The sequence below is a fragment of the Dermochelys coriacea genome, chromosome 1 (assembly GCF_009764565.3).
Source record: "Dermochelys coriacea isolate rDerCor1 chromosome 1, rDerCor1.pri.v4, whole genome shotgun sequence".
NCBI lineage: Eukaryota > Metazoa > Chordata > Testudines > Dermochelyidae > Dermochelys > Dermochelys coriacea.
In genome coordinates, this window is record NC_050068.2 from 186,327,891 (window position 1) to 186,352,356 (window position 24,466).

General features: G+C 43.3%; 1 long non-coding RNA gene across 1 annotated transcript; it reads right to left on the reverse strand.

Moving 5' to 3' along the window:
• Nucleotides 1–12,974: 12,974 nt before the first annotated feature.
• On the reverse strand, nt 12,975–23,902 carry LOC122457734. Its single transcript, XR_006277411.1, has 3 exons — nt 23,430–23,902; nt 15,561–15,729; nt 12,975–14,649 (listed from the first exon to the last, which is right to left on the reverse strand). It is a non-coding gene; the product is annotated as an uncharacterized LOC122457734 (long non-coding RNA).
• Between the last annotated feature and the right edge of the window lie 564 nt (nt 23,903–24,466).

A 24,466-nucleotide genomic window follows, 5' to 3' on the forward strand; every position in this document is an offset into this window, starting at 1 on the left:
GCAGATCCTTTAACTTTGCATTTAGTGGGAACCCTGAATTTGGGAACTGTCTCCATGAGATTGATAGTTTATTGATGTATAAGTTGCAAAGAGCATGGCTGAGTTTGTTTCCCTGTTTTACTTTTCTTTTTTGCTTGAAAGATTGTTTGCTTGTTTATTTTTATCTCACCTTTGATAGATTGTTACATGGATTTAATTATGTCAAATTTTCTCACCGATTTTATTTTGTAGCATCTTAAGGTTCAGTCCTGAGAGCCAGATTGGATCAAAAGCTTTTTAAATGTCTATAAAGCAGACAAATATCTTTCCGTTTTTGGCTGGTTGGTTGGTTTGTTTCTACATGTTTATTTATGACATGCAGAATAAATATGTGGTCAGTGGTTTGTTTCTCAGGAAGGAATCCAATCTGACTTTCGTGCATTATGTTGTTGGTTAGACACTGTATTATTCTTTCACTGATGCTGTTGCAGAATAGTTTACTGACATTTCTTCAAACACCGAATGCTCTTTAATTATTGGGCTGAAGGCATCTTTCATTTTATCCAACCATATCTCAGTGAAGTGTCCAGACTTAAGAGTTAGGTTATAGTATACAGACAGACAGACACACACACACACACCCCCAGTGATCCTGAACCACCACACACACACACACACACACACACAGTGATCCTGAAGCACCATGCACACACTCCACATTCACACCACTCCACAACTGCCAAGTTTGGTAAAGCCCCATGCATAACATTTTGCATGGACAAGAGTCAGTTGTTCTCCCCACCTAAGTAATAGAGGGCAGGGATGGTGGTAGATCAGTGATGGGCAACCGGCAGCCCACGAACTGCACATGGCCCATCAGGGTAATCCGTTGGCGGGCCGCAAGACAGTTTGTTCACATTTGCATGACACCCGCAGCTCCCAGTGGCCACGGTTCACCGTTCCTGGCCAATGGAAGCTGCGAAAGCGGCGCAGTCCACAGATACGTGCTGGCCACCGCTTCCCGCAGCTCCTATTGGCCAGGAACAGCGAACTGTGGCCACTGGGAGCTGTGGGCAGCCATGCCTGCAGACAGTCAATGTAAACATATTGTCTCATGGCCACCAATGGATTACCCTGATGGGCCATATGCGACCTGCAGGTTGCCCACCACTGGTGTAGATACATACAAACTCACCTAGAGCATTGGGAGCAAGTGTGAGTGGAAGCTCGACACTCCCTAGAAGCAGGTGGCAGAAGGCCCATGCACATAAGCATCCAGCATCCCTAGCTTGGGGGGGTAAGGGAGGGGAAGTTCATAGTAGTGGTGGGAATGCAGGAGAAGGTGGGGGAGAGCCTTGGGCAGGGGAGTCCCTCGCCTGGCCCTTTGTCCTGCTGCATCTGCTCTGCTCAGCTTGCTTCTGGCAGCTGCTCTGTGGTGACTACCAACTCTGAGGGGGAACAGGGACCACAGAGACAGAGAGATGCTTAGCCACCTGCTCAGCAGGCACCACTGTGCCTACCAATAGCAGGAAGGAGCAGCTTCTGGGGAATACCTGTTGCCTCCCAGTTGGATACATGAAAATCTAAGGGGAGGGATACCTGTCAGTGTGAGGGTCCTGTGAGATGCCTAACACTTGGCAGTCTTGCCCTCAAGCCCTAAGCAATCCCTCAAAAGCCTCTATGCACATACTCTGGAGCCTGAAACAAACTCACTGTCTCTACCCACTCAAACATGTGACACTGAACATTTTTGGAGTCATGTGATGGAGTAAGTAAGTGTTTAGCCCTCCTGGTAGCGGAGAAAAGTTTGAAAATATGACCTAAGTGACCTCTAAAGGCTCAGGTTCAGGTCCTCAAAGATATTTAGGCACCTAATTCCCATTGAGGATCTGGGCTTCAGAAAGCAAATAAAAAGAACCCAACCTTTCCCCCCCCCCACCCCAAGTCTCATGATTTGTAAGCCAGTCTCATGACTTCCTGGGGTCTGACTCATGATTTTTGAATGCATGGGGTTCACAGTATTGCCTTTACACACCTTAAACCAGGGATCGGCAACCTTTGGCCCACGGCCCACCAGGGTAAGCCCCGTAGCGCGCCAGGCCAGTTTGTTTACCTGCTGCATCCGCAGGTTCAGATGATCGCGGCTCCCACTAGCCGCAGTTTGCTGCTCCAGGCCAATGGGGGCTGCAGGAAGTGGCGGTCAGCACATCCCTTGGCCTGCACCGCTTTCCGCAGCTCCCATTGGCCTGGGACAGCGAACTGCGACTAGTGGGAGCTGCAATCGGCCAAACCTGCAGACGCAGCAGGTAAACAAACTGGCCCAGCCTGCCAGGGAGGTAACCCTGGCGGGCCACGGGCCAAAGGTTGCTGATCCCTGCCTTAAACCAAGCCCCATTTATTCCCATGCAGCAAAAACAGCACTCATTCACCTTCAGTGAAACAAGAACCCCCACATATACACACACAAACAACTCACTCTCCCTTCCCCAGCAAATCCCTTTCTGTAGTAGTTCATGGAGAGCACGTAGGCAAAAAATAATTGAAGGGGTTATAGCTCTCACTAAGTGTCCCTCTAGTTTGTTACCTCAGCACAAATCTTATAGAGCTGGTCACATTTTTTTTTTATCAAAATGATTTTACAACAAAAAAATACCCTTGTTGAAAAACCAAAATTTTCTGCAGGAAAGTTTCAGTTTTGCCAAAAAATTAAATTTTCCATCAGAAAACTCCAAATGACAGCTCACCAGCTGCTTGTCTGGGAAGCTCCTGTCAATTTCACTTTCTGCCAGTGAAACTGACAAAAGCATTCCTGGAGGATGCCTCCCTGGCTCTTAACCTGCGCCCCATGGTCTGGGGCTGCAGAAGCCTCCCTGGCTCTTACTCCTCCCCCTCCCCCCGGATCTGGGGCTGCAGAAGCAGAGAGCCCATGAAACTGACGAGCCTTCCAGCCAGACAGCTCAAAAATTCTGTTTAAGTTCTTCCAAAACTCAATTTTTCTTGAAAACTGTTCATGTGAAAAATTTCTCCTTTTTGCTGTTGTTGGTTTTATGGCTTTTTTTACATTTTGCTCTTGTTCTGGGCAAAGTCTTTATTTGCAAAGACCTCTGCACCAAATCCACGGTGCTGTAGGAAGTGGAGATGGCAATTCATTAGTTGCCACTCTTCACACTGACTCCATACTGAATCAGGGCCCTAGCATTGTACAGGGAGATACATTACAGGTAGAAGTGCTATCTTAGTCTTGACCATGTGTCAAGATTCCTTCCCCACTCTGAACTCTAGGGTACAGATGTGGAGACCTGCATGAGAGACCCCCTAAGCTTATTCTTACCAACTTGGGTTAAAAGCTGCCACCACCAAAGTGTTACACAAAGAACAGGGGAAATGCTCATTTAGGAACATCTCCCCCACAAAATATCCCCCCAAGCACTACACCCCCTTTCCTGGGGAAGGCTTGATAAACATCCTCACCAATTTGCATAGGTGAACACAGACCCAAACCCTTGGATCTTAAGAACAATGAAAAAACAATCAGGTTCTTAAAAGAAGAATTTTAATTAAAGACAAAGTAAAAGAAAAACCTCTGTAAAATCAGGAAGGGAAATACCTTAGAGTAGTCAGAGTCAACACATAGAGAATCCCTCTAGGCAAAACCTTAAGTTACAAAAAGACACAAAAACAGGAATATACATTCCATTCAGCACAACTTATTTTATCAGCCATTTAAACAAAACAGAATCTAAAGCATATCTAACCAGATTGCTTACTAACTCTTTACAGGACTTCTGACCTGCATTCCTGCTCTGGTCCCAGCAAAAGCATCACAGGGACAGACACTTTGTTTCCCCTCCCCACCCCCCGCTTTGAAAGTAACTTGTCTCCTCATTGGTCATTTTGGTCAGGTGCCAGTGAGGTTATCCTAGCTTCTTAATCCTTTACAGGTGAAAGGGTTTTGCCTCTGGCCAGGAGGGATTTTATAGTTCTGTATACAGAAAGGTGGTTACTCTTCTCTTTATATTTATGACACCATGCCTGATCATTAAACATCCTTTGGCATTTTTCCTCAAGAGCTGGAGGGATGACCCCCACTGTACTGCCCAAATTCCATTTTGGTTGATTGCATTCTCCCTCTAGTTCCCCTTGTAGTTTCAGCTGAGTACAGGAGTCTTCACTTCTTGTCCTAAACTGCTATAGTGTTGCCATGCAATATTAAACAGCTTCCATGTTCTACCCCAGAAGTTGCTGCATTTCAGTGGTGGATGATGCGATTCCTACATATAGTACATTCTACAATCAGTTTTGTAAAATGCTTGGTATCCATTTGGATGAAAAATGCATGCCCCTGTTGACATTCTGATCTCAGTAGCTGAACAGAAAGATGGGGAACAGCAGACAGTTCACAAAGAATTGTGAAAAGCTCAGTTTTCCCACTATATAATACACATTAAAACTTGTCTCTATTGAGCTGTCCATGATAAAGTCATCTTGGCATTTGATAAAGAGAACAGGATTTTCTTTGATTTGTCCTGGCTAGAGCTGGCCAGATAGTATATAAAAAAAAATTTGGAATATGTTATTGCTGACTGATGGGAAAATGTGTGAGTAATTTGTTTACTAAATATTGTTCAACTATCTGTAGTTAGCCAAATCATGAAGAAAAATATTTGTGAATGATTTATTTGAAAATTTACAGAAGTGATCAAATAAACTATTTGACAATATTATTCAAACAGCACTAGACTTGGCCAACATTCCCCTTCTCAGTAAAATAAGCTCCAGTGTCCTAGACAAAGGCCTCATTGAGGAAAGCACTTAAGCATGAGTTTAAGTCCATCCATATCCAGGAAAGCACTTAAGCACATACTGTACTTAAATGCTTTCCTGAATTGGGGCCTAAGTGCTGTTTATTACTAACCATAGAATAGATTCTACATTTGGAAAAAATGCCTAATGTAATAAAATAATACTTGTAATAATTCGGAATACCTTTTACTTCTCTAGCACCTTCCAGTTGAGGCTCTCAAAGCACTTTACAAATTTAATAATTTAGTGTCACAGCTGCTCTGCAAGGCAGGAATGTATTATGAATGCAGAAGAAGTCTGGGTCCTTGGCAGGGCCGGCGCTAATCACCAGCTAAGGAAGCTGGTGCCTGGGGCGGCAAATCAGAAGGGGTGGCGCTTTGGCCATTCTTGGGGTGGCACTCCGGCGTTTTGTTTTTTTTTATTTTTTCCTTCCTTGGCGGCACTTTGGTGGCAACTTTTTTATTTTTTCTTCTTGGGCGGCCGCTTTTTTTTTTTTTTTTTGCTTCACTGCTTGGGGCGGCAAAAAAGGTAGAGCTGGCCTTGGTCCTTGGAAAGGAGCAGGCAGACGTTGTTTTCTGCAGGAGTCATTACTTCATAAACTGTTTCTCAGATTTCATGACCAACAACATGCTAGACTCTTTACAAGATTCCTTGACCCAGCGTATAGGCTAAATTTTCAAATCTGGGTGCCTAAAGTTAGCCCTGGTCTACACTAGGAGTTGAGGTTGAATAGCAGCATTAAATTGATTTAACCCTGCACCTATCCACACAACGAAGCCCTTTTTTTTTTCTTTTGACTTAAAGGGCTCTTAAAATTGATTTCTTTACTCCACCCCCGACAAGGGGATTAGCGCTGAAATTGGCCTTGCCAGGTCGAATTTGGGGTAGTGTGGATGCAATGCGACGGTATTGGCCTCCAGGAGCTACCCAAGAGTGCTCCATCTGACTGCTCTGGACAGTACTCTGAACTCTGGCCAAGTAGACAGGAAAAGGCCCGCGAACTTTTGAATCTCATTTCCTGTTTGGTCAGCGTGGCGAGCTACAGGTGAATGCAGAGCTCATCAGCAGAGGTGACCATGCAGAGCTCATCAGTAGAGGTAACCATGATGGAGTCCCAGAATCGCAAAAGAGCTCCAGTATGGACCGAACGGGAGGTACGGGATCTGATCGCTGTATGGGGAGAGGAATCCGTGCTATCAGAACTCTGTTCCAGTTTTCAAAATGCCAAAACATTTGTAAAAATCTCTCAGGGCATGAAGGATAGAGGCCATAACAGGGACCAGAAGCAGTGCCTCGTGAAACTTCAGGAGCTGAGGCAAGCCTACCAGAAAACCAGAGAGGCAAACAGGTCAGAGCTGGGTCAGAGCCCCAAACATGCCACTTCTATGATGAGCTGCATGCCATTTTAGGGCGTTCAGCCACCACTACCCCAACTGTGTGCTTTCACTCCTTCAATGGAGAGGGAGGCAACATGGAAGCAGGTTTTGGGGATGAGGAAGATGATGATGATGAGGTTGTAGATAGCTCACAGCAAGCAAGCGGAGAAACCGGTTTTCCCGATAGCCAGGAACTGTTTCTCACCCTGGACCTGGAGCCAGTACCCCCAAAACCCACCCAAGGCTGTCTCTTGGACCTGCCAGGTGGAGAAGGGACCTCTGGTGAGTGTACCTTTTTAAATAGTATACATGGTTTAAAAGCAAGCGTGTTTAATGATTAATTTGCCCTGGCATTCACGGCCAGTACAGCTACTGGAAAAGTCTGTTAACGTGTCTGGGGATGGAGTGGAAATCCTCCAGGGACATCTCCATAAAGCTCTCCTGGATGTACTCCCAAAGCCTTTCTGGGAAGGGCGGCCTTATTCCGTCCCCCATGGTAGGACACTTTACCATGCCAGGCCAATACCACATAGTCGGAAATCATTGCAGAACAAAGCTTTGCAGCGTATGTTTGCTGGCGTTCAAACAACATCCATTCTTTATCTTTCTGTGTTATCATTCATGGTCACCTGGTTGAAATAGGGTGCTTTTCTTAAGGGGACAGTCAGAGGTGCCCGTTCCTGCTGGGCTATTTGTCTGTGGCTGAATAGAAATGTTTCCCATTGTTAGTCACTCGGTGGGGGGAAGGGGAGAGGTTAGCCATGCGGTGGGGGGAGGCAAAATGAGACCTTGTAACGAAAGCACATGTGCTATGTATGTAATGTTAACAGCAAGGTTTACCATGAAAGAATGTACCCATTGTTCTATAAAATGTGTCTCTTTAAAAACCACTATCCCTTTTTTTTCTCCACCAGCTGCATGTGTTTCAAGGATCACAGGATCTTCTCCTTCCCAGAGGCTAGTGAAGATTAGAAGGCGAAGAAAACGCACTCGCGATGAAATGTTCTCTGACCTCAAGCTGTCTTCCCACACTGACAAAGCACAGATGAATGCGTGGAGGTAGACAATGTCAGAGTGCAGGAAAACAGAAATGAACGTGAGGAGAAGTGGCGGGCTGAAGATGATAGGTGGCCGCAGCGTGATGAGAGGAAGCAGGATTCAATGCTGAGGCTGCTGGAGGATCAAACTAATATGCTCCAGCATATGGTTGACCTGCAGGAAAGGCAGCTGGAGCACAGACCGCCGCTACAGCCCCTGTGTAACCAACCGCCCTCCTCCCCAAGTTCCATGGCCTCCTCACCCAGATGCCCAAGAACACGGTGGGCTCCAGCCACCCAGCCACTCCACCCCAGAGGATTGCCCAAGCAACAGAAGGCTGGCATTCAATAAGTTTTAAAGTGCTGTGTGGCCTTGTCCTTCCCTCCTCCACCACCCTTCCCGGGCTACCTTGGCAGTTATCCCCCTATTTGTGTGATGAATTAATAAAGAATGCATCAATGTGAAGCAACAATGACTTTATTGCCTCTGCAACAGGTGATCAAAGGGGGGAGGACAGGGTGGTTAGCTTACAGGGAAGTAGAGTGAACCAAGAAGGGGGGGGTTTATCGGGGAGAAACAAACAGAACTTTCACACCGTAGCCTGGCCAGTCACAAAACTGGTTTTCAAAGCTTCTCTGATATGCACCGCACCCTCCTGTGCTCTTCTAACCACCCTGGTGTCTGGCTGCGTGTAACCAGTGGCCAGGCAATTTCCCTCAACCTCCCACTCCACCATAAACATCTCCCCCTTACTCTCACAGATATTGTGGAGCACACAGCAAGCAGCAATAACAATGGGAATATTGGCTTCGCTGAGGTCTAACTGAGTCAGTAAACTGCGCCAGCATGCTTTTAAACATCCAAATGCACATTCTACCACATTCTGCACTTGCTCAGCCTGTAGTTGAACAGCTCCTGACTACTGTCCAGGATGCCTGTGTATGGCTTCATGAGCCATGGCATTAAGGGGTAGGCTGGGTCCCCAAGGATAACTACAGGCATTTCAACAGCCCCAATGGTTATTTTCTGGTCTGAAAAGAAAGTCCCTTCCTGCAGCTTTTGAAACAGACCAGAGTTCCTGAAGATGCAAGCGTCATGTACCTTTCCCAGCCATCCCATGTTAATGTTGGTGAAATGTCCCTCGTGATCAACCAGTGCTTGCAGCACTATTGAAAAGTACCCCTTGAGGTTTATGTACTCGCTGGCTTGGTGCTCTGGTGCCAAGATAGGGATATGGGTTCCGTCTATGGCCCCACCACAGTTAGGGAATCCCATTGCAGCAAAGCCATCTACTATGACCTGCACATTTCTCAGACTCACTACCCTTGATATCAGCAGATCTTTGGTTGTGTTGGCTACTTGCATCACAGCAGCCCCCACAGTAGATTTGCCCACTCCAAATTGATTCCCGACTGACCTGTAGCTGTCCGGCATTGCAAACTTCCACAGGGTTATTGCCACTCGTTTGTGAACTGTGAGGGCTGCTCTCATCTTGGTATTCTGGCACTTCAGGGCAGGGGAAAGCAAGTCAAAGTTCCATGAAAGTGCCCTTATGCATGTGAAAGTTTCGCAGCCACTGGGAATCATCCCAGACCTGCAACACTATGTGGTCCCACCACTCTGTGCTTGTTTCCAGGGCCCAGAATTAGCATTCCACGGCATGAACCTGCCCCATTAGCACCATCATGCCCACATTGCCAGGGCCCATGCTTTGAGAGAAGTCTGTGTCCATGTCCTCATCACTCTCGTCACCACACTGATGTCGCCTACTCACCCGGTTTCGCTTTGCCAGGTTCTGGTGCTGCATATACTGCTGGATAATGCGCCTGGTGTTTAATGTGCTCCTAATTGCCAAAGTGATCTGAGCGGGCTCCATGCTTGCCATGGTATGGCATCTGCACAGGTAACCCAGGAAAAAAGGCGTGAAACGAGTGTCTGCTGTTGCTTTCACGGAGGGAGGACCTGACGACATGTACCCAGAACCACCCGCGACAATGTTTTTGCCCCATTAGGCATTGGGATCTCAACCCAGAATTCCAATGGGCGGCGGAGACTGCGGGAACTGTGGGATAGCTACCCACAGTGCAACGCTCCAGAAGTCGACGCTAGCCTTGGTACTGTAGAAGCACTTCACCGAGTTAATGCACTTAATGCACTTAGAGCATTTTGTGTGGGGACACACACAATCACTATATAAAAACGATTTCTAAAAACTGACTTCTATAAATCCGACCTAATTTCGTAGTGTAGACATACCCATTCTTAAATCCAGATGTAGACAGCTCAATATAAATTGCCTGATATTAAAATATGCTGACTTAAATGGCATGTGAGAGTGTTCAGCATTTCTGAAAACTCAAGCCACCTAAATTTAAGTGTCTACAGATAGATTTAGCAGTGTAAATTTTAAAACCTAGATGCCTAAAGTTACACTGCTAAATCCATATGTAGACTCCTAAATAAATTGTAGCCATAATAGCTTGAGACATGCAGGTTACAGACACAAATGTCAGGATGCTGGTTGGCCCCAAAGCATGTTAGGAACCTAAAAGGCATCTTGTCTGACCCCACAGTGTAGGTAGGGGGAGGTAAGGACCACTGGTCATCTCCTGCCTCAAAAGAAAATGGAGCGGAGCTCAGGGCCATTACAAACCCTGCACCCTGCGGAGCAGAGATCCTGTTGCAAAGGCTGCTCCAGAGACCAGAATTGTGGGGATCTTCCCTCTCTGCTGAGACTAGAGGAGGGGATGCCAAGGAGAGCTTTCTGGTTTCAGATGAAAGCTAAGGAAAACTTGGCAGCTTTGGTGGAGTTTTGATATGTATATTTAGGTTCATTTTAACTTGAAACTTCAAGCATATAACAGAGGATGCAAACGCATGCAAAATAAAAACAACAAAGATTCACAGACAACGTGACAAAATGAAACCTCCATTTTTCACACAGCTCCAGCAGCAACCCAGAGAGCGTGATGCTTAAACAACAACAGTATACAAGACAACCTGTGTATGCATTTCCCTTCACTTCTTTCTAGGTGCCTCTTCATGCGTCGGCATCTCTTGCTCATTGTGATTTGGTGCCTCTCTCTCTATTTTGCTTCCCCATTGGGTGACCAATTATCTAGTTATCAAGCCAGCAGGAAAATGGGTCAGGAATTGCAGATGTCTCAGTCTTCGCTGCCAGGGGGCATTTGATAACAAACTATCGCAGGCTGCCCTGCAAATCTATTGGTTGGCATGTCATTCTTGAGTGTTTGCATAAGGACTCATTGATTCCAGAGTCTGGCATTTTGCTCTTGACCCTGCAGCTGTTTTGGGTATCTACGATGCAGCAGCCTTGTCAGCTCATCCAACATTTCTCGCACGAGTCTTGGAGAATTTTCAGAAAGGCAGCTTGCACGATCACTTCTCACTGTAGCCAGTCCATTAGCAATCCTTCCAATTAGCCTTTTGCTGGGGAATTCTGCAGAACTTTATGATACTGCCCAGTGCAGCTATGCCTTTGTAAATCTTGTATTCCACTTCAACAACTGGCTTCGAATGCGGCCATTTGGCAGAAGAAAAAGCATGACTGGTGACTGAGAGAGTCCAAAAGGCCAAATTATTAGGTACAAAAAGGACAGTGCATTATCATAAGATGAAATATACTGTGAGTGAGCTTGGCAGAGGGGCAAGTGCCCACACTATGATCTGCACCAGTTGCCAGTAAGAAAAGAGATTAATTTCAAGGTCTTGCTCTTGGCATATAAAGGCCTTAATACTGTATGCCCAAGTTAGCTGAGCAACCAACTCTGCCTGTGGCCTTCTTACACCAGGGCAGAATTTAGCTCTAAGAGAGACTGTAATGCGATAGGAATAGCCTCAAAAGGATGCACATATCACAGGCATCAAAATTAATATCATTGTGGAATGGTTAGCACACACCAATCCAAGATGTGGGTTACTTGTTTTAGGAGAGAAGGTGATTGGTCTGTAGAAACAAAATTAATAAATAATGTTAACATTGTTTTAAACAATCCCCTTAACTAGGCTTTGAACAGTTTGGAGTGCATCACAGAAGCTGTGAAGTTCAGGTCTGCACATAGAAGCTACAGGCAAGGAATCATTATTCCTTTACGTTGTTTTTGGAGCTCCATGCAAGTTAATGAAGTTACAATGTACAAATGGACAGAAGAATCAGGCCCAAGCTTTCTCTCAATCATTGGAACATATAGGAACCTTTGGCTATCCCATATTCTCTTGCAATTCATATCTCCAGGAAGGCTCTCAGGCCATGGGATCTTTAGATTGCTACTGTTCTCTATCCTGTACAAAAGTGAGGTTCTGAAATATTGAATCTAGCTGAGAAGGGGAAGGTGGAACAGTGTGTTTGCCACAGGGATGGGGTGGGGAGTAGAAAGGTTGACCCCTTGGAAGGGGGCTGGAAACTTGTCAAATAATGAGATGGAAGGGGTTGACACCTTAGAACATCCAGAGCTTGTCATGGGGGATCAGGCCAGCTGGGCAGCCACTGAGACAAGGGATTTGTTATGGGGGTTTGGTTACTATGAGAGAGCATCAGGCCCTATTTTTGGAGGAGTTATGTGAGTCTGAGATCATTACTGGCATGTGTGAAAGCCTTCAGGAAACTGGCTCTTTCTAGTTAGACTCTACACAAAGTCATGTGACAAGTCCAGATGATCAGCAGAAAGTCTCTTCATTCTTGGAATAAAGTTTGATCAGAAATGGCCACTGTAGAGAGGAAGGTGCACGCCTTTTCTTTCAACAGTGATTTCCCAGCCAGCAATTGTAGGGGCTCCTAGCCCTCTCTTAACAGCCAGTAAGCAGGTGCTGTGCTTGCTGGAGTGAAATAAGTCAGGAGGAGGCCCTGCCTGGGAAGATTTGCTTTAGGGCATGCTCAGATGGTGACCGTCCCAGGCTCTAAAGCTGCACGGAAAGAGGAGGGAGTTGCTGCAAGGACATGTTTGGATCTGGAAGTGCAAACATAGAGGTGATGACTGTTTCCCTGGCCATGATAATAATTCTCACAACTAAAATAAATGCTTGGCCATTGGAAGAGTTGCTCCTGATGCCTAGAATAAAGGTCTGGAAATGTTGGCATTTCACAAATGAGATCACTGAATGGAGGAGTCTAGTTCCAAAGGTTAAAACTCCTTCCTCCACTCTTGGCTACAAGCCTCTTTTCAGACCCTCCCCTGCTTCAGTTGGAACAGCCTCTCACTGCTCAGCACCCTGTCTTCTTACAAATCCTTCCTCAAAACCAACTTATTTTGAAAGGCTTTCCTACGTTCGTCTCCTCTGTGATTACATGTCTGCACCTTTTCAAACCTGAACAGCTGTTCCCTGGCCACGACTGATCTGAGCTAGACTATGTTATTTGGGGCAGTGACCCTCCCATTTATATTTTCTGTAAACTACTCCATCCCCTTTGAATACCTGTAGCTCAGGTGAGCTAAGAGGGTACAGGAAAGGGAGAATTCTAGTGTCATCTAGTTGGTTCTACAGACATTCTACCCATCATAAATCCAGAAGCAGGTTATCAAGTTACATCCATGGATCTTCAGAACAATTTGTCACTGGGTGCTCAGAAATGAAAGGGCTCAAAGAAAAAATGGCAGAAAAGAAAGGCCCAGGCTGGGCAAAACAAGGTCTCAAACTTCTTAGATATCAGGGAGCTCATGTTTAATTAGTTAATGTATCTAATCTTCTTAGATTACACCCATCATACTTATTAAAGCCAACACAAACAAATCTCTGCATCTCACTGTGTTATTTGGGGATGGAGATTCTATTGTTGATTTTATTGTTATTGCTGTAAAATAATAGAAAGCTTCATGAATGAAGCTGACAAAATACAGTAAGAGTGTTATTTTCCCTACAGTAATATAAAGTAGTAACATAACACTTAAGCAGATAATGAATGAAACCAGAAATAAATGAAACAAAAGAAAGAGAAAATAAAGGAAAGGAATAAGTTAATCAACTTTTCTCTTGAGGAAACATTCTAGTTTACAGGCTTATTTTGTTTTTGTTAAAATAATTTGGCACAAGCATGCCACATGTGCACAAATACATACGCCTTCTCAGATTATAACTGTGCTGATCTGAACAGAATCACAAGGTTCCAGGCCTCTTGGACACATTCCAATATAGAGGAAGAGTCAGAATTTTTCCATTGCTTACAAATGAGCACCAGTAGCAGAAGCTGTTAACCCCAAGTTCTCGCCTTCACATTCCTTAGAGTTTAAATACCCTAATATACAAGATTCCGGAATGGTGGGCACCAAAACGCCAGTGATTTCTTACCGTGTAACACAAACCAAGCGACCCATCTGGAGGTAATTTTGGACAGGGCCACAGAACGTGAAGCAGGGGTTCCTGTTGAATGCAGTGCCTAAAGCATCTGTCAGAGACTTGTCAACTTGTCCATTTTCACTTATATCTGGCTGAAACAGAGTAAACGTATGAAAAGCGCTCTGGCATCCTACATCTCTGGCTTGAGAGGATAATGGGAGGGGGGTTCTTTTTTGTTATCTAAAGAAAAGTTTTATTTTGGCAAGGTTACCAAGGGAAAGTTAGATTGAAGAAATGCATTTAGTTCTGAACACACTGAGGTTTGTGGATGTCAAGCAGTGTAGACATCATGACCATGAGTGCCAACCTCAGGGCACACTGTCAAAGGAACAGGGCACAAACCACAGACTATTGGTATGTTCTCTAATGCATTTCACCAACCAAGAAACAAGTGTGAACTCCTAAAGCACCATAACAGCTTTAACAAGGAGTCACAGACCATCCCTTTGGGCACTCCAGACATCTATCATGCCCCCTAGGTGAGCCTGTCTTTGTGATAGGTGGCCCTTTACACCAAAAATCCACAACAATATTCACATTACTCCCAGTCCCAAAGGACCAGTCAGTTACCCCAGGTCAATTGTACCTTAGATCTCTTACCAAAGACAACGCTTATAGCCAGTCCTGTAAGAAACATACTAATGATATATTAACTAGGAAAAAGAAATGAGAGTTGTTTACAAGGATATAGCAGGTAAACCTAGGACTGTCCGAGGTTTCAAAAAGTAACAGAAACTGCTTTAATGCACAAGCTCTATATGTCCTTTGGGGCTAACCCAAGCTAAACAGCTTGGGGATCCTTTGCTTATGCTCAGAAATATTGCCCTCTCCAAATTCCAACCTGCATAGCGATACATTTTCTTTACAGGGATTTTTATCCCTTCCCCCCGGAGTCAGTCTGATGTAACAAGGATTTCTGCACAACTCCTCTTCATGTGTGGTGGTGGTGGTGGGAGAAATCATGAAAGTCTTTTATGCACTGATGTCCCACAATAGTTTGTCTGGTGTCTGTAGGTCTTCTTCTGTTGAGCAGGAGGGGATATCTCATGTGTCAAACTTCTACCTCCATACTTGGTAATGCTTCTCTCCTGACAGTGGGGGTCTACAGTTTTAGAGCAAACACTTTTAGAGTTACAAAAACTTAACTATTATCTTATAACATACAATACAGATATTATAAGTGAGATTAATGCATGCAGCAATATACAAGCATTTCATAAAGTCTAAACACGCAACACATTCTTATCACTTAACATCTATTTTAACAATGCTAACACAGGTGAGTCAAACTCATTGACAGTTATGCATTTGTCATTGTTCAGTGAGGCTTCAGAGCCTTGACATTAGCTGGCACGTGGTCTGCCAGCATCACAGCGGTTGTCACAGGGTGATGATCCTTTAAGAGATTGAGCTCAGCTTTACCCATGCCTTGTCATCCAGTCATAGGTGATGCAGTTGGACCTGGTCATGGACTCAATCATTACATGATGGTAACCCAGGGGCAGGGCTTCCTAGAAGGGCGAGCCTACTCCATAGGAGAGCGAGAGAGATCAAAGATTAGGAAGAGTTTGTGGGAGGGATGCAAAGAGCAAGCAAGCTGGGGGTGAAGCCCTAATACAAGGGTAACCGAGGAGAGAGACTTATGGAACGCTCCTGCAGAGGTTCCAGAAGAGACCCAAGGTCAAAGAGGGCTGGAGAAGGGACTCACCATACCAGCAACGTGAAAAAACCCAGCTCAAGCTATCTGAAGTGCGGGACTGGAGCAGAATCCTGAAGCAGAGTGTCTTTAGGAAATCCCATGTAGTAAAACCTGAGCACTTGGAAAGAACTGTTCAGTCCAGCAAAGGGCTGAAGATATTGTGGAGCGGGGGAATACTTGTTTTGGTTTAAGTTTGCATATGAATGGTTATAATAAATTGGATCCTAAGAAGTGGGAAAATGAATTCTGCTTGTGGAAGTTAGGTCCACAGCCAGTTGCGGAGAAGTTCTGTCTCCCGTACATGTAAGACTCACTCTTGAGGTTAACAGTTTCTAGTGCCATGGGGACATCATGCTCTCTGAAAATGCTGCCAGCTTCTCCTCCTCTGGCCTGTATAACAGGAAGATTCTTTATAAGCTTCCTGATTGCAATCAGGCCTGTCATCTCTCTCAGCCAGGGCCCTGAGTAGCTGTAGAAACATTCCTGTTTGGTAGTAATCATAATGAAGGGTCAAAGGTGAATGAGAATAATAGAATAGCATGCGAGAGACAATTCCGTGCTTTACCAAAGAAGTCTCCCCCTCAACTTTCCAACGGGATATCAGCTGACACAACTAATAAAATACCAGGTAGAAGTATTCCTTCATCAGAACTGAATGTCATTGGCTAATCCATCTTAAAGGTAAGACTTTTAAATAATTCTGAATTCTGACTCTCCAAATTGACCCTTCCATTGGTGTCACCTGTACCACCATTCCTGCCTACTCCAAGATGGAAAGCAGCATGGTTTAGCAGGGAATTTTCAATACATTAAATAGGCCCCTTAAAGTAACAAATTATTTTCCCCCTTATAACATGAAAAACTGAGTCTTCTATAACCTTCTGGGTTTATCCTCCCCCATTACGTACTTTTAGATGAGCATATTGTCCGAATATAATGTAGAAGAAAAAAGGATAGTCCCTTCCTCCAAAGAGCTTGATTCTATCAAGTCATATTTGAAGAGCAACTAGGAACTTCTCAATGAATCTTTCTGGAATATTTCCTAAGCAGCTGCTGATTCTTTCAGACAAAAAAAACAGAAAAGAACTCAGAGGAGAAACTGCAGCTGCTGCTACAACAGAGAGAGCTTATTATGAAATATTGAACTCTTGTTTTTCCCCCCTTCATTTGTTTCTTTGTGTTTCTGCCTGAATGATGAATTACTAAGGAGAAGCCACACTAGTAAATTGATATGTAGCCCACCAAGGGGCCAGTTGCCCTATTACCGCAGAGAACGTAGAGACAGGTTTTATTTAGTAACAAATTAAAATGCCGTTTTCTGTGTGTGTTGGTTTTTTTCCACCACCGCTGCACTGTAGCAGGACAAGAAGGACTGGTTAAGTCACTGGGCTGGGACTCAGGTGACCTGAGTTCATTTCCTGACCCTTTCCTGTGTGACTTTTCCCAAATCACTTAATCTCTCTGCACCTCAATTCCCTATAAATGGAGATGACATGCCTTCCTTTCTCCTCATCTGCCTTGCCAATTTACAACAGTGTTACTCAGATCTCAGTGGTTCAGGAGACAAACTGGTGATCAACATTACCCCAAAGAGTCACAATAGTGTGAATTCCTTGTTTCATTTACTATTTTTGTATTTATATATAATTCTCACAGCAGAATGACTGACCAAGTATTCTACAATTGGTTAATAACATCGTAAGAGCATCCTGATTGGTTAATAATTAAACCACACAGAGTTTTAATATTATGTCCTGCATAGAGCCGCAGGAGACACATTAAAGAGCCACTTGCAGCTCCTGAGCCTCAGTCTAAGTATCACTGATTTAGATAGTAATCTCTTCAAGGCAGGGACTGTCTCCGTGTGTACGTACAGGGCCTACCACAATGGGACCCCATCCTCAGTTGGGCCTCTTAGGGCAATGGTTCTCAACCTTTCCAGACTACTGTACCCCTTTCAGGAGTCTGATTTGTCTTGTGTATCCCCAAGTTTCACCTCACTTAAACTATTTGCTTACAAAATCAGTCCTAAAAATACAAAAGTATCACAGCCAATATTACAGAAAAATTGCTCACTTTTACCACATAGTTATAAAATAAATCAATTGAAACAAATATTGTACTTACATTTCAGTGTACTATACTCGTATATAGAGTAGAATAAACAAGTCATTGTTTATATGAAATTTTAGTTTGTACTGACTTCACTAGTACTTTTTATGTAGCCTATTATAAAACTAGGCAAATATCTAGATGAGTTGATGTACCCTCTGGAAGACACCTACGTACCCTGAGGGGTACATGTACCCCTGGTTGAGAACAACTGTTTTAGGGTATATCTCCACAGCAAAGAAAAACTCACTGCCTGCTTCTTATTTACAATATCACCTGAAAGTGAGAATAGGCGTTCACTTTTGTAGCCGGCATTGGTATTTACATGCCAGATATGCTAAACATTTGTGCTTCAGCCACCGTTCCGGAGGACATGCTTCCATGCTGATGATGTTTGTTAAAAATATAATGTGTTAATTACATTTGTGACTGAACGCCTTGTGGGAGAATTGTACGTCCCCTTCTCTGTTTTACCCACATTCTGCCATAGACTTCATGTTATAGCAGTCTCGGATGATGACCCAGCCCATGTTGTTTGACTTACGAACACTGTCACTGCAGATTTGACAAAAACATAAAGAAGGTACCAATGTGAAATTTCTAAAAGTAGCTCCAGCACTCGACCTAAGGTTTAAGAATCTGAAGTGCCTTCCAAAATCTGAAAGGGATAAGGCATGGAGCATGCTTTCAGAAATCTTAAAAGAGTAACACTCCAATGCAGAACCCGAACCACCAAAAAAAAATAATAAAAATAAAAATAAAAAAATCAACCTTCTGCTGGTGGCATCTGACTCAGATGATGAAAATGAACATGCATAAGTCCGCTCTGCTTTGGATGGTAATCGAGCAGAACCCATCATCAGAATGGATGCATGTCCTCTGGAATGGTGGTTGAAGCATGAAGGGACATAGGAATTTTTAGCGCATCTGGCAGGTAAATATCTTGCAACGCTGGTTACAAGAGTACCATGTGAATGCCTGTACTTACTCCCATTGTAAACAAAAAGTGGGCACCATTATCTCCTGCAAATGTAACCGAATTTGTTTGTTTGAGCGATTGGCTGAAGTAGGACTGAGTGGACTTGTAGGCTCTAAAGTTTTACATTGTTTTATTTTTGAATGCACTTATTTTTTGTACATAGTTCGACATTTGTAAGTTCAACTTTCACGATAAAGAGATTGCACTACAGTACTTGTATTAGGTGAATTGAAAAATACTATTTCTTTTGTTTTTTACAGTGCAAATATTTGTATTCAAAAATAAATAGAAAGTGAGCACTGTACACTTTGTACTCTATGTGGTAATAGAAATCAATATATTTGAAAATGTAGAAAACATCCAAAAATATTTATATAAACGGTATGCTATTATTGTTTAACAGTGCGATTACATTTTGTAATTGCTTGACAGCCCTGCTCACAATGCTGCTGTCTAAATGACCTCAGAAAATCAAAAATCCAAAAAGAGCTGAAATCCAGGCAGCTGCCTTCTGCATCTCCAAAAAGAAAGCCTGACATGACAAAGATTGGAAGCACAGGAGTGTATCCAATAACTCTGAGCCAGGTTAAATAGACATCAGTTTGCCCTTCCTCCTGCTCTGGTGTCAAACACGCACAAAAAACATCTGTAACGGTTATGTCCTCTCTGATTCAGTAGAGTCACTTCAGCTCAAAAGTTAAGTAGAATTTGGATTTAAAGTTACCAAATACTTTAGAACAAATGGGAGAACTGGATGTGGATAAAATAATCCATCTTCCAAATTCTCTCCTTTCTATCTTCCCTCAAACTTAAACCAAGCCCAATATGACCTTTTTTCAGAGGTTTGACAATATTATACTTGATTTAGCATTGCTGGGGTCTAGCCAGGACCAATAGAGAAAATAGTAAGATACCATGGAACAGATTGTTCACTTGCCATTTCTAGTCCAGTTTTGCACACGCAGCAGATTCAGATACCCCAAAAGTGAAGTTTATTTATTTGAACTGATGCTTCAAATCTTTTGAGTTTCACCCATCACTGCTTCATGTTCAGATTATGGATCCAGGTGAACTCTGAGGCCTAAAACCTAAAGGAGGAAGAAATCCTCACATTGTGAGCCAGCTGGACCTTAATTTTGTTAACTTCGGATAGTCATCCAAGGCCCTGCATGCAGCTGAAGAAACTATCCACTAATCAGCAAACTTGTGGGAACTAAATCTTCAACCCCTCTTTCACCACTACTATATACCTGCAGTAGCCAACTAGTATTGAGAAGGTTGTGTTATTTGCCCAGCAGACAGCGCACTGATGTTTTCTAGATTGCACCCTCTTCTTCAGATAACATGCTATGTGCTCCAAAGAGGTCAGCTGAGAAAGTTGACTTAGTCATTTATCAAAAAGTGGGGTTGCTTAGCAAATCTGTAAATGCTGAAGTGTGATAGAAATATACCTCCATTCATGGGTTTCTACTTGGATTAATTGCACTGTCAACCCACTTTCTGCTCACACACAGTTGCTGTGCATGATACATTTTGGGAACAAAGAGGAAGGAAGCACTGGGCAATGGGAGGTTACAACCATTTTTAATCTATATTTTTCAACATATCTAAGCAATTTGTCAAATTATGGACTAATTACTTACTATATTATAGTTTTTAAATCTACAATCTTAGACAAAAGCCACACACAAGAAGCACCTTAGGCTGTTTTGTTTATTTTTAACAATTCTTACTTCTTAAAAAATGATCATCTCTCACATACTCAAGTCCCTAAAGTGTTCCCAGATTCGAGTGTGGTTACAGCCAGCAAAGTGACTTTGCAAAATAATGGCCCTTCCTTATTTGGCATTTCTGTTCATTGTGAGTCTTGGAATCACAACAGCTCAGTGACATAAGGCAAGTTTCATGACGACTCAATATGTTTTAAATTCCTTGTGGCTCCACACAGCCAGCACAGTTCACGTTCATGTTCACACACACACACACACACACCTGGAGTCTCTTCAGTCTTGTGCAACAATATTGTCAGCTCAATTCCAAGAGCAGAATCTCTATTTCATTCAGTCTGTAATAGATAGAAAGAGCCCAGCTAGATTAAAATTTGCAGCTTTGCCTGTTACAAAAATTAGCTTGGATTGTTGTTTTTCCTGAACACAAAGAGCAAAAGACAACGGGCCAGCTCCTTAGCTAGTTTCAATCCTTGGCATCCAGGGAACTATGCAAATTAATAATGATTGACAGTCTGGCCCATATTTTCAGATTAAAGAAACAATAAGCAAACAAAGAACAAATATGAAGTCTCCAAACAAGAAAGTGAGTGATTAACAATTCGGTATTTTCTGAACTGAACACCAATGGCAGCTGCCCATGCAGGCAGACAGATGCCTTAGAAACACGAAGGTGCAGTAGGTAGGTAAGTCATATAGCTATATATATATATATTATATATATATATATATACACACACACACACACACACACACCACACATTCAATCTGCAAATTAAGTAAAACAATGTAAACCAGGAACTTCAGGGTGCGATTTTGACAGAGCTCTTTTCCTGCTACTCACTGCATTTGCGGCTTGAGTCTGCTCCCACCGACATTGGGGCCAAGTCTCCCAATACTTAACAGGGAGCATCATCTGACCTTTCATGCAACTCCATAGGGGATTCCGGTGATTCATACTTTTTTGTTGGTTATGGCGTCTGAGCCAATGCCCACTAAAGTCGACAGGAGTCTTTTAACGGATTTGAAAGGGCATTGGCTGTTGGCTCAAGCCCTAACTTATCATCAGATCTTTTTGAATGTAATTACAGCCATATTGTGTGTAGATGGAGGTGGACACTTCCTCAGTGAATGCATTTTTCTATCATTGGTAGCTGAGTAAGATCAAGGATGATATCAGTAACAGAAACATCCACTTTCTCTATGCTGTGAGTCTGCCAGGTATTATGTGGTTTGAAGAAAAGTGCATTTTCCTCAATCCACTTTTATAAAAATTCCAAGTGAAATGATATTTGTTATGTCTTCTCTGGTGTCTGCTCTCCTAAAAACAGCCCTTCACTCACTCAGTCTGTTGTCAGATTGTTTCTTTTCTGCTCAAATTCTAGATGATAAACTCAAGTGCACTTTACAACGTTTTTAATTCCAATTGATGGCAGTTCTGCACTAAGTCTAGAAGCAGCCATCTTGCTGGAAATGGATGTTATTTGAGATGCTGACAGTGGGCGAGCTCTGTGAAAGAGACTGGGGACCAGAGGTCCAACGTGCTTTGAGAGACTGGTTTAACAGTCACAAGAAAGGGTTTCATAAAGGGGGAATGTGGTCAAATAGTCCGTGCACAGGAGCTGGAGCCAGGAACTCCAGCATGGGCAACCTCAATTCTGGCATTTTCCTAATGTCGGAGTGCTTGACTTTGCAACTCTAACAATGTCCTTTTAATGTAGTTGTGTGGATAACATTTTTACTAAGTTGAGCATCTTTCTTAAGGAATTCCAAATGGGTGCTCTAGAGAGGAAGGATGGTTCAATGGTTACGGACTAACATTGGAGTTGGGAGACCTGGGTTCAAGTCCCTGCTCTGCCACAGACTTCCTGTGTGACCTTGAGAAAATCACAGAGTCTCTCTGTGCCTTCGTTCCCCAACTGTAAAAGGGGATAATAGCACTTCCCTATGTCACATGGGCCCTGGGACTGGGGAGGATAAATAGAGTAAATGAGAGGTGCTCAGAGACCATAGAAAGATGATAGATAGCATTGTAAAGCACTTAATTTAATATTTAAAAATCAATTTTAAAACTTTTAATTCTTCTTGAAAACATCTAACTTAGCCTCAGACTGGTTGCAGACTGATTTACCGTTGGAGCTCTGCTGCTGCCGACGTCACAACTGGGATCACCTTCTATCAAGTTGGTCACCCTAGCACTTTGCGGAGACATGTCAATTGGAATCTTAAACTTAAAAGCAGAGTTATAGATTTCACACTATGTTGGCAGTGCCTCGTGCATTTTACTCAGCGAACGTGTTCAAACTGCTGTGCTGAACAAAATGGGGGCAATTTTCCCATCTACGAGCCAGCTATTCAGATCTCTAATAGCAATGCTGCTGAAGAGCAGCTTTTACATGCTCTTCCTTTTGGGGCTCAGAAATTGCGATGCAAGGAAACTAAGGGTCGAGGCCTGTGTTTTCCTAACACTTTGAAAGACATTACCATCTGCAGCATGATTCAGTGAAATCCCGTTGGCAGGGAGACATTCTCTAGATTAATTTTTTAGAAGTTCTGATCTTTCTAAAAGGATGTTTTGTCTTCCATCTGCCTCTTTTGCTCTTTTCTTATGTTCCTCTGGGATGGGTTTGTCAGATCACACAAATGCCTCCTTAGCATGTCTGGACAGGTTAAGAAATACAGTCTCTGTTGGCAAGAAACATGACACACAACGGAGATCCTTCCCCGCTGTCTCTCTGAGTGAGAGCAGTGAGCTGCTGAACTGCCTGCAAAGTGTACATCACAAATACACTATAAGCATCCTGTACAATGATACTGCGAGAAAGCCAGCCTTAAACTGCCCTCAGTGTAGTACTGGGGAAAGGAAATGCCATTTTAATGATGCCCAAACTTTGTTCAGCCAAAAAATAAACAAAACAAAACCCACCAAAACAACAAAACCCACCATATTTTGGCAGTGTCCCAACAACCTGTGAGATGCAGCTAATTTGCATACATTGGAACAAATTGCAGCCACCATTAATTTTAATACAATCTGTGGCTTATAGAGACTACAGGTCTCAGCATGCCATCTCTCCCTTTTCAATTTGCAAGCAGCCAAAATATTGTCATTATTCTTTTGTACTGAGATTGTGCTCAGAGCCCCAACCAGCTCCAGAGCACTGTTGCGCTAGGTGCTGCACAAACGTGTAAAATGTGGTCCCTGCGCCAAAGAGCTTGCAATCTAATGCCACATTCAAAACATAGTCTATTAAAAATCAGAGAATTTAAAGATAGTAAAGATCTGTTAGGTCGTCCCTGCCAACTGTTCCTTGCTGTAAGATATTCTTATATAATGGCAAAGAATATTTTAATAGAACTCATACCTCAGTATAGTGCTGGGAGGTGCCTTCTTACTAACCATCTGGTTAAAACTGAAGTCCTTATTATCTGTGGTCACTAAAACATCCGGAGCACTTTCTGTTACGGGGTTATTGTCCTGGGTATGGCGTGCTCAGGTATTCCCCCTATAAAACAGAAGAGATATTTGTAACAGGAATTAGTGGTTAGAATAAGTGTCATCACCACCACCACCCACCTTGACAAGTCACCACTGCCATAACATAGGAGCACTGGAAACCATTGAGATTTACTGAAAAGTGTCTGACATGTCATTAAAAAAAACAAAACCATTAACAGTGATATTGGAAACCACCGTCATGGCAGTCTGATGTAGAGTTGCACTCCATGTATGAGGCTCAGCAAGATACAGGCATGGAAGAGGCAGAAGATTCTCACGGGAACTGTTTGGTCAAATAGAGTATTTTTAACATCCGAATTTTGTTCCTATTTGGATTAATTTAACAGTGTGTTTGGTCATTTTATGAGTAGTAAATTAAACAGAGCAATTAAAAATAATGTAGAAAACCTTCCTTTCCAACAGCTTGGAACATCTCCTGGTTTTGTAGTGCATTTACATAGAAGCTGGTTTTCCCATGTCCTGCTCTACATCATACTGGAGGTCCTGTTAGAAAGTTTCAGAGAGGACCAGCAGAATTCACTGACTAGAGACAATGAAATAGCAAAATGTTTCTAAAAATCAGAGCATAGTGAATGTTTTTAGGTCTCTGGTGAATAATCATAGCAGTTTTCCCATGAAGAAAGTGTTGTGAATATCACACAGAGTGATCTAAGGATTCACTCATACAGTAGGGCTGCATCAATTAGCTTTTAGCTGTAAAAGACATCAGGTTTTGCTTGTCTTTTTAAACTTAAGCCCTCTCAACCAAGAGCTATTACCATCTTCTGGCTGTTTGGTGGGTCATTGAGTGGCATGAACTGGTGGGGAAGGGGATGGATGGTCTCAATCCCATTCCTAGTGGACACAATTCACAACACAGAACCAGCCATCACAGCTGACCGC